General features: G+C 39.4%; 1 long non-coding RNA gene across 1 annotated transcript in view; it reads left to right on the top strand.

Moving 5' to 3' along the window:
* Nucleotides 1-10,721: 10,721 nt before the first annotated feature.
* Nucleotides 10,722-11,730, top strand: part of LOC138013471 (uncharacterized) — a 21,632-nt gene continuing 20,623 nt past the window's right edge. Inside the window, exon 1 of the long non-coding RNA XR_011125234.1 lies at nucleotides 10,722-11,254. This is a non-coding gene — a long non-coding RNA (uncharacterized lncRNA). The remainder of the gene's footprint in view (nucleotides 11,255-11,730) is intronic.

The raw sequence follows: 11,730 nt of genomic DNA, 5'->3' as shown, positions 1-11,730 counted from the left end.
GATATTGCAACTAAGAGAAAGCCTATATAACACAATTTTCTGGAGCATAAGAATCCTCAGCATTGGGTGAGTCAGACACTGGGTGTCGACGTAAGGCATCTGGGACGGTGTTTGCTATGCTTGGTCGATGCTCAATGAAGAAGTCGAATTCTGCCATTGTGCACCAACGTGCTAGTTTTGCTTGCTGAGGTGCCAAAGAGGAAAGCCATTCAAGTTCGCGTGATCAGTGACAACTTTAATACGCAGATGCTTTTCCCATCAATGAAGTGGACTACAAATGGAAGCTAACTGAAGTAGCTGTCCGATGTCCCAGTTCTCAGTCACGTCTTCAAAACGTTCCGTCGAGTTACAGAGTTCGCCTCTGGTACGGGGTTTGCAACCTTGACAAAAGAAAAATTCCTTTGCAGCTCAAAGCAATAATTGTTTCCTTCGTTTCAACAATAAATGTTGATTTTGCTCTAAAACGTTTCCTTAGATAATGCAAATCATTCTGAATGGAACGCCTGTTTTGTCCAAAACTGAACGTTTGCTCAAAGAGTTTTGAGGTTATTTTTAAGCATTTACCGATGGCAAGATTTGTACGATTATCGCTTACTTCTAATTCAAACTGTCCTGGCAAACATTGGACTTTGCAATGATGAGAAGTCAGAAGAAATTTATGATTGTTATAATTATAAGCTGCAAGTCATGAGCTGATTATTTTAATGACTGTTTTTTGTAGTTCTTTACTTTTAACCCTCTCATATAAAAAGACACTCCTCTGTCGCTCATAAGCTCAGTGAATTTTAGATTCCCGTTTAAAAATTCACCCAAATCGCTTTAAGAACTTTGTTCCAGTTGTCTACACAGGCAATTACACAACCTTCAAAGTGACCTTCTCGCTGCAAAGGCATGTGGGATACTATGTGATTCAAGTGTACCTTCCATGTATCTTTCTGGTCATGCTCAGCTGGATTGTTTTCTGGACCAACCCCGAGAACGGTGGCGATAGGCTGACTGTCGGTATCACGTGCATTCTCACCATCGTCTTCTTGTTGGGTTATGTTAATGCTATGCTGCCCAAGGTTTGAACTATGAATACATCAATATTAAAAATCTTGACGTCACTATTTGGATCAATCTTGAACTATTGTTGCTCACAATTGAGTTCTCTTGCGTTGTGATAAAAAGGCACACGTTGTATTTCAATTTTCCCACTCAAATGGTGTCAAAATAATCTTTTTTTTTTCGGGAAAGGGCAACTAAGACAGTTACCGTCAGAGTGTAAAGGAAAACCTTTACTGTCAACATTACATCGAATTAAATGCAACAGAAACGCTAGTTGATACTTGACGTCGCAAATCTGGCACTGCATGCAGGTTCGACGAAAACGACAGGATGCTACCGTAGCAGTTTCTATGGATTGATCTAGTTATAAGAAGATTCTCTCACACATTCGCACTAGGGTGTGTACGTTTTCCACACCCGACACTGCAACATAAATGTTTCCCTTTTCACTTGTAAAGTTACTCACTGTCACTATTTACTTAAACGTGCTGCTCTCAGAGTGATATTTTTTTGGGCCTGGTAATAATATCGGTCCGTTAATTAACATACCAAAATCAGAGGCTTTTCAGTTGGCGCACGTAAACAATTCGTAAGCCAACACACGACCAATTACCGGAATGAATTTTTGCAGGTTGAACAGCCACTTTCATCCAATCGAATGGGCTCGCCCCAATATCGAAAACGCCTTCTAAGTCAAGTGCATGCAGATTAATCAACAAAATCAACCTCTTATTTCAATGTATCAGTATACTGAACAGTTTCTATTGCTTTTATGTTTATTGCAAACTGTTTTGTCTCCCCTTTTTTCTGAACCAATTCTGAGAACCTGCATAGCTGCATACTGACCCCCGAAAGGCAGCTTCATCTTGCTTAAGATGATTATTAAGAATGCCTGATTTGCCTTGTTTAGGACACATCCTCTGAATTTTCATTGAACAACATGGACCTCACTGTTCGCAGGAACTCGGAAATCGTGCGGATCACTTCAAGCGACTCTTGCGTCGGCGTCAAGCGAAAGGAAAAGGTGCAAGTATTACCGCTGACCAAGAAGAATATGACTGAAGACGTAAAGCCAGAGGTCGACCCGAGATCTCCAGACAAAAATATTTGCTTTGAAAACCCCAGAGAAAAGGCCACATCAAAGCTTACTTCTGGGTCCGGACGAAGCCAGGCGGTAAAAATTGACTTTGCCTGTCGAATTCTGTTTCCTCTTGCCTTCGCTTTGTACAACACACTTTATTGGTACATTTACTTGAACGGTATTGATGTCTTGGCATGAACTCGTAGAAAACGATACATTTCGGGCAGGTGTGTGGCAAACGAAGTCTTGGGGGGGAAAGGGGAGGGGTTCTTCCTTGCCCTGGTCCTCAATCTTACTCTTTTGGGTCTCCGTTTTTCAAACATCTCATTTTGGACCATAACTCTCGTCTCGGAGGATCGTTCCCATCATTTAAACAAAAGTAAAACACTCCTTTTATGGATGAAAAAAAAAATCGTGCCTTTATATTTCGTCACTACGCAATATTTCAATGCAAGGAACTATTACTATCAACTGCGGTGAATAGCGAAGTAAGATTTGGATTGCAGTTTGAAGAAATTACCGCAACTTTTTGTTTGCCATGTTTAGCAACGACATCAAGCAAAAGAATGGCCATAACAACTATGATTTTCATTTTTACTTTAAGTCAGTATCAACGACATGATCGTCTGCTTGTAGAAGCCAAAAAAGTGATCTCCTTTATTTTAGAGGCTACTTTCGAAAATCGCTGCTGAAGGCTTCCCGTGTTTATAACATTTTTGGCTCAATATAATTACTTATTTATTTATTTATATACTTATTTATTTCCGACATCCACAGTGATGGGTCACCCCCAATATGGCATAGTTAGACTATATGCGTGATTCGATTTACGTGACGCGTGACACTTGAAAGAAGTCATAGGCATTGTTTTCAGTTTCTCCAGGGACTTACAATGGTCCCAAGCGAAAATAAAAACTATGCTTATGCAAAATTTTGGAACCCAACAAAGAGTATTATGGTATTTTTAAAAGTGGCCTATTACATGTAATTATCATTAGAAAAAAAGTAATTTAATGTTCGTCAAAATATTAATCAGAGAGTAATAAATTAATTTATAACATAAAGTAATCTGCTGGTAGAAGCTAGAGCGAGTTTCAATCGAGTGGCGTAAAACCAAAACCAAAGTTAATGTAACTTTGGGTAATCAAAAAGGACATCCAATAAACCAATCAAAACTCGAAGTAATTACACGTAGCCGACATAAAGCGCGGGAAAATGTGCATTCGCGAGCCACGATTGGTTTTGGTTTCACTTCTGATTGATTGAAAATGTGGCGGGAGACCCCCTCAACCAATCACTGCGTGAAGTACTGCAAAACCAAAGCAATTCGCTAATTACTTTCGACACTCAATTGAAAACCGCTCTATACGCTTCACACCAAATTAAATATATTACAGTCTGCTAAGAGTTCTTTACTTTATCTGGCTCCCGAAAAAAAAAAAAAAAAACAGAATATAAGCACAAGTTTGAGGGTTCGTGGCCAGGGACAAATAGGGACCCAGACTTTAGCTCTGTAGGGCTACTAAATGAAGAGAACTATTCCAATTAGCACAAAAACAAATTAGATGGGAAATCAAGCATGCACTAAAAATGGCACAAATAAAAAGAGGCAAGATTTGAGTTTTTTTTATTTTTCGAACCATCAGCATACATTAGTAACCTAAACACTGGAATGTACTCATCCCTATTTAATTGACCATTTAAGTTCGAGACAGCAGAAAGCAAATCGTTATCTTTAAGAAAGTTATGACATTTTTTAATTTCGAAGACATGTTTCGATGTTACAAACATCATCGTCAGTTACAAAATATTTGAAAAACCGTTAGGACTTATATAACAACTAGGCGAAACTTGCATAATTAAATATGATTAAGTGACAAGAAATACATATTTGAACCCTAACCATTTAAGTTGTCATGCAGGCATTGTCATGTGAGGAGGAAGAAAAGAAAAGAAAAGAAAAGCAAGAGTTAAAAAAGAAATTCTCCCTTTCTGAACTACGTCTGCTTTGCAGGCCAACGTTTCTAATTGTGAGGGTCTTTTTAACTCGGACTAAATCATTTTAAACAACAATGCAATGGTGTATTTACGGCCATTTTATTTGCAATACAAGGAAAACCCGAAACCGACATTTGCTGACTCTTCAAACCCCAACCCCAAATCAAAGGCATTCAACTTCAACCAAATTTAAAGTCTGATGTCTTTGACCTACATTGACTTGACGAGGTACTGCGGAGTTTGACTGAGGTTGAAGATAATGCTAATGTTTGCAAGCGCTGGATTTTCATGCTGCAGTTGCGTGATCCAAGAACGCAGAACTTCTTCACTAGCATTAACTTGGCTCGTGCAAATGGTCACAATTTTTCGTAGTAAAATCAAAGAGAGAAACCAACAATTCAAATGATGTCCTAATCATGAGAATCCTTAAAAAGACATCAAAAAAGCTATAAGTAAAAAACTGGATAGGTTCTTAGTTGGGAGAACCAGGATGCGTGACAGCTAACTTTTGTACAAATTTTAACAGATTTCCTACTCATTCTAAGGCAAAAGTTAGTTATAATTATAAAACTGTACAGTTCATTGGTTCTACTCTTTTCGGGAGAACAGTGATGTCCCCAAAGCTTTGAAATTTTGAATTCTAGGGTGTCTAGCGGAGTCAGCAGCTAATTTTTGTCAAAATAAGATTTCCATGTCGCTTGAAGGCAAAGTTAGTCGCTAGGGGCCAAGGGGCACTGCTAGAGCACATCCCTGTAGTGATAACGTTAACTGTGTCATATCATCCGGCTTCAAATAAACTCTTGCATGGGAGTTCCGAGAGTTAACCCTAACATAACCAAGATAACCTAATTGGCGCGTATCGCCTATCGCGGGTAAATTGTCTTGGGTCGCATTTATTTGTGTGGATGCGTGGCATGTAGTGCGCGTGCGCCGGCGCAACATTGTTGGATGTGCTGTGTAAACATTCTCGTTCCCAGAGCTGCGATCCTCTTGGCCAGCGCCTCGGATCGAGAGCTCTGGCCGGTTCCAATCCGTTCTCGCCACTGATTGGTCAGATGGGAACACAATAAAAATGATAACCGGAAGAAATCGGAAGAGAATGGCCGAAGGGATTCGATTTTCTGTTTGCCGTACTTGCAACAGATATATTATTAGTAACAACCATCCTTTGGATTTATTTGGTGAAAAGACAATTAGGGAAGGAATCGTACGGGATTGAGAAGAGTTTTCTGGTTTGAAAATTTCTGTCGACGATGGTTTATTACCATCGCGAATATGTAGATCTTGCTACGTTACGGTCACGACATTTCAGGAGTCTATAAAGACGGTAGTTCATTCGAAAGCTCAGCACGAATCGGTTATCCGATCTAAAAGAAGGAAGTCTGTGCAGCAGAGCCCGTCCTTCACCAGGTGTGGGACGCGAGAAAAAAAGGAGCAAGGTCAGCTGGTTATATGTTACGCAGGATTTTTGACTAAGCTCGATCGATTCATGTGTTTACAGTGTAATTATTGTTCATGTGTTTAACAACGCAAAGCCTTGACTCCTTTTGAATATGTCCGTGGTGAGGAAGAAAAGATGAAGCCAACAGCTAACCCGGTTATCGCGTACTTTTTTGTTGCATTCTCTTATTGCAATAATGAAATTTGTAAGTATTTTCTTTGTGTAATATCGCATTAAAGTTGGAACTTGATTCCTTCCATGTCCAGTTTGCATTAGTTATAAGAAAATCATACAACTAAGGTTGATACAAAAGGCTTCAGTTGAGAGCAACCCCTGATGAAAAGGGACTACAGCCCCTGATGAAAAATGGGGATAAAGAGGAGGAGGGGGGCTATCCAAAAAATGGATAAATTCCTGTCAAGTTCAATCTCAAGTGATCTTGACAACCTGCATCTTCTGGATAGTTTCTTATCCAGAGGAGAGCTTGAAGGATTCTCCTGCTGGTACACAGCTACTGAAAAACAACTTTTGGGTTCTCATTTTCAGAGGATTATTATGGCCACAGTAAATTGCGTACCTGTTGGTTAACTTTCACATCGCTGTTTTGGGCTAGTATATAATTTATTAAACTGGTAAATTGTAGGGTCAGAAGAGCTTAGCCAATAACCTATTCTTCGACAGGCGTCAACACTTGGGTTCACGCATGAGGGACCCCGTTACATGCTAAATTGTCTCCATGTTACATTGATTGCATACAGTGTCACGGTGAACAGGAAAATTTGGCTTTATCAAATATTTTGATAAAGGTCGAATTACCACCATGAATGATTTGGAAAGCTGACGTTTCGAGTGTTAGCCCTTCGTCAGAGCGAATGTTGGCTAAAAAGAGATCAACATAATTCAGACTGTCCCTGTTTGCACCATAAAAAAGAAGCCCCACATGCATTTTGGACTATTTTGCCAGATGCACCCAACAGGCAAAGGCTTGGTTGAATATGCTTCAATGGCCATTGCTTAATAGAAAACTGCCTTCCAGAAGTGCTTCTCTTGAGATAAAGCAACCGATCAAAAAGTTATATTTTGTTGTGTTATTTAAGCAATAGAGGACGTTTTCCATGTTTACATAGCCTCATCTAAATGCCAAGCGCAGTTGGGAGAATTCTCGACAGTTATGCAAACCAGAGACACAGTCGAGGGTTTGCATAACATACACGCCCATATTTCCAACCAGCCAATCAAAACATGCGTCTGACAACACATAACCAATCAAAATTCGTGTGATGTCACAGCTGTGTTTACATACTCTCATCTAAACACAGCTATTGACCAATATTAATGGGAGTGCGTGTACTATCCTAATTATTTTATAATTTAGAATGTGCAATGATATTCACACGCAAAATACAGTGTGCCTGTTATTGGCAATAATAATAAAATTATGATAACTCTTAGAACAACAAAGTTAGTCATTTATCTTATTACTTTCAATAATTTGCCCAAACCAACAAACTGAAGATGAAGACCATGAATAATAATTTATTTGTGATCAATCATTGTTAAAATTCACATTAAAAATATTAATGGTATTTTGTATCATTTGTTAACTGAATAAAACAGTGATTATATCAAACAACTGTCAACAATGATGAATAGTGGAGCAAAACCTCTCCAGATTTTGAAACATTGTGATGGAAGACATGGTTTTTGGAGATCCAATTAAGAGTGGCTGCCTGTAAAAATCAGACAAATTCTTAATTTCGCGGCAAGGGTCGAAAATTCGATTTGGCTCATATTTTCTTGGTAGATAGGCTAGGGCATGACAATAACTACTGGACAGTTTTTTCGGCAAAATATCCTTTTATTTGAGAGAAATATGCAAATTACCAAATTCCGTTAAAATCGCCATGTCACGCACCATTTTATTAAAGAACTTTGAGAGTCTCGCATGCAAAACGACATTATTCGTCCGTCTTTAGAACACTCAAATATTTTTGAGCAATGTTTAAATGTGTGCTTGGTCGATTTTAGTGAATGTTGTGCTGTCGTTTTGGGTGGAAAATGATTAAATTTCGAAGACATGTATTTCATTCACTTAAAAGTACTTCGTAAATATAGTTAATTTTCATCATGTGCGAAACCTTCAAATGGACTAAGCTTCTGCTGGTTGAATCGTAGAAGAATGGTCTACAGATTCCTGTAAAAATTTCTTTGGGCAAATGATTGTGAGCGACGCGAGAGCTTTTCAAAGTACGTTAAAAATGCAAATATTTGCCCTTCCGCCGTCAAATATCAATTGACTGGTTACCCATATCTTTTAGCATGCGCCACATGACTTGACCCATATTAAGTTGAAATAGACACAGAGATGATAATTTCGAAATGTTCTAACCTTATTTGCTGCATAAGTCAGATCCAAAAGCCGATTTAACGTGTTTTTCCCGCCATTCGGCACATATAAAGCAGTACAGTTTCCTTCTGTTTACACAATGTCTGATCTACATCGACAACTGTCATCGTATTTAATGGACAAATACCATATTTCGGCGCATCTGATCGCCACTGCATCTAACTCAGCAACGGCTGAGTCATTTGTGGATAGTTGCTTACTTCGCACAGCACCAAAATACTACCACATCTGAACGATTGCTGCTTGACCTTGATTCGTCATTTGTTTGTCACGCAATGCTGTCATCCCAGCTTAGAGGGTAGGGGTAGGGCAATTTCTATCCTGATGTATACGTAACCATTTTGAGCACAAAATCTTGTTGAGTGGGAAGAGAGTAAATAAAAGAATATAAAGAATGACTATTTTCCCTTTGTCTTCTGAGTTGTCTCCTGTTGTCATCTCTTACGCGACCCGCTACCTACATTGCGTAACACTTTCGGCTTAAACTCGTTCCTAGGTCTTTCCGCGCTGTGCAAAAACAGCTTCCACAAAACCAAACAGTGCAAACACAAAAAGAAGTCGTTAGTCTTTTTTTCAACTTCGCAGAATTTGTTTTCGAATACTCTCGCGACAGTCGGAGACTTTTGTGCGTCTTTTGCAAAAGTTTTTTTTTTTTACTCAAATAGGCCACGTTGGATATATCAATATTCTTACTTGCTCTGAGGCTTTAGGGATAATTGTTTTGTAACTTTTTATAGTTTCTTTTGTGTCTAAATTCCCGAAAGAGACTGGATACAAAGAAGACAACACCAAATATGGATGTTTGTCCTGAAAGCCTTGGGGCCATGTTAGAATATTGACGTGGCATATTGTTTTTCGCAACATACCGGTAATCATACCGTTACCCAACCCCGGTACCAAACGCATCATCTTGCGCGCGCTCGACAACAGGCATTTTTTTAAAACTGACAAATCTTCACAAGCCTCTCCCCAATTTGCAGTTTTTCTTACGCGTTCGAAGTCACCCGATCTCCGCACGGAAACAAAATGTCACAAATTAATGCCTGAAGCGTTTTGTGAGATTCCGCCATAACAATTCAGAGCTGATGAAGGAAACCTAGTACCTAGGTGCACTGCTGGAATAAAGAAGGCGTGGGAACCAAAGACATACAACAGAGACTAAGTAAAGCGAGACAAACTGTCTACAGGTTGCGAAGAATTTGGGACTGTAACGAAATTAGCAGGAAGACGAAAGTTCAATTGTTCAAAACAATTGTCAGACCAGTTTTGATGTATGGCTGCGAAGCTTGGAAACTCACGAAAACAGAAGCAAAGAAGCTGCACGCTTTCCAATACAAATGCATGAAACGCATACTGAGAATAAGATGGCCACGGACCATCTCGCACCAACAAATCCAGGAGACCACAGGAGTGAACAGAACGAGTGATAAGATCAGACGCCGAAGATAGAATTGGATCGGGCATATATTGAGGAAGAACAAAGAGGAGCACTGTGTTACAGCATCGGAGTGGAGGCCAGAGGGGAGGAGCAGACCAGGTCGACCAAAAACAACATGGAGGAGAATGGTTGAAGACGAAAGACGAGTAGCTGGGTGGCAATCATGGACGACTGTCAGAGCTTTAGCAGCAAACCGAAGTGGATGGAAAGAGGATGTCAAAGCCTTATGTGCCTTATGGCACGAAGAGATATAGAGATAGAGAAGGAAAGCCATACGAAAGACAAAGGAGACATTGGACTAGACCGGGAAGAGCTAGCGCGTGGTGGGACTTCTTTGTGAATGTAGTGGTATTAACTGAACATTTATTTCACATATGCACAATCCTAGGTCCAACTCGTTCTTATCGTTTTCCAACGTTTTAGTTTGGACAGATGAAACCAATGGGAAAATTAAACGTTAGTGTGGGCGAATAAATTTTGCTTCGTTTTCTTCGAGATAAAAACGCTTAAGCTTTACTGTGGCCGGGGCCCGAGTTAGAGCTCTTTCGGGGCGGGTTTTGGGGGTCTTCGTCTCATTCCTTTTTAGCATAAATCAACTAGTGGTTGAAAACTTTATCTAAATCCTCTTCACAGACACTTTGGGAACGCCAAGAGGCGGCCGTCATTAATTTTGTTAGCTGCTACACTAAATACTATCTATCACAGATTATATAATAACTCAACTTATTCACGGATTTTGATTGGTTTTTGCCTATGATCTATTAGAGGGCAGACGCACGATTGACGTCACCGTCAGCTTTTATGCGAATAAAGTTTAATTCTTTATTATATAAAACAAATAGATCCCATGTAGCCGTGGGTCTGTTCAGTAATAGATCACAGAAGACGTCAAAATGTGGTAAGAACATCAGTGACACACTCGGCTATCGCCTCGTGTGCCACTTTTTTGTTCTCACCACATTTTGACGTCATCTGTGATCTATTACTGAACAGACGCACGGCAACATGGAATCTATTTGTTAAATAGATAGTAGCGTAGCCAATCAAAGAACTGCACGCTAGCCCAGACTAAAAACGGATGAACATTCAATAAATTGTTTCACTTATTTTACAGTGCGACGCGCCATACCGTGGCCACCCAACAAACATTTTTACAAGTTAGCTACTGATCAAGATACGCGAATTTGATTGACAGACACACCTCCATAGAAAGTTTCAACGCGCAAGAACCAAATGGAGGCTTGTCTGTCAATCAAATCCGCTCACACTTATTGGCTAACTTGAAAAAAATGTTTTTTGGGTGGCCACGGTAAGGCGCGTCTCAGTGTTAGAGTGCCCAATACAAAATATGGAAAGCAAAATACGAATATATCGAAATCAAATATTTATATTTGTTTTACATTTTTTTTATTTGTTTGATTTTTTAATTATTATTATTACTATATACCCCTACCCGTGTAGCTACCTACTAAAATGATAGCATTGCGTGACGGCCAAATAACGAACGCTGCAAGATTGTGCTGCGGGCGCCGACACTCTTGGGAGCAAAGGTAAAAGGTCGCAATCAAATGTAATATTTTGGTCAACTTGGTGTAGTACGTACAACGCAAACAACTATCCACGAATTGTTTAGAAGCTGTTGACTCAGGTAGATGCAGTGATGATTATATGCCGCGAAAGAAGATCACAGATTCATGATATTCGACCACTGATTACGTCGACAGTTGGCGATGTGCATTAGACGTTGTTTAAACAGAAGCAAACTTTGACCGCTTAAAGGCGACGAATCGTGAAAGAAACACGTTAAATCGGCCTATGGACCTGTCTCTTACTGCCAATAAGGTTAGAAAATTTCGAAATTATCATCTCTGTGTCTATTTCAACTTAATATGGGTCAAGTCATGTGGCGCATGCTGAGATTTACGTGTAACCCGTCAATTGATATTTGACGACGACGAAGGGCAAATATTTGCATTTTTAACGTACTTTGAAAAGCTCTCGCGTCGCTCACAATCATTTGCCCAAAGAAATTTTTACAGGAATCTGTAGAACATTCTTCGGCGATTCAACCAGCAGAAGCTTAATCCATTTGAAGGTTTCGCACATGATGAAAATTAACTATATTTACGAAGTACTTTTAAGTGAATGAAATACATGTCTTGGAAATTTAATTATTTTCCACCCAAAACAACAGCACAACATTCACTAAAATCGACCAAGCACACATTTAAACATTGCACAAAAATATTTGAGTGTTCTAAAGACGGAAGAATAATGTCGTTTTGCATGCGAGACTTTCAAAGTTGTTTAATAAAATG

The sequence above is a fragment of the Montipora capricornis genome, chromosome 8 (genome assembly GCF_036669925.1).
Source record: "Montipora capricornis isolate CH-2021 chromosome 8, ASM3666992v2, whole genome shotgun sequence".
Lineage (NCBI taxonomy): Eukaryota > Metazoa > Cnidaria > Anthozoa > Scleractinia > Acroporidae > Montipora > Montipora capricornis.
The sequence above is the reverse complement of the archived record's forward strand: the minus strand, read 5'-3'. Positions and strand labels throughout refer to the sequence as shown.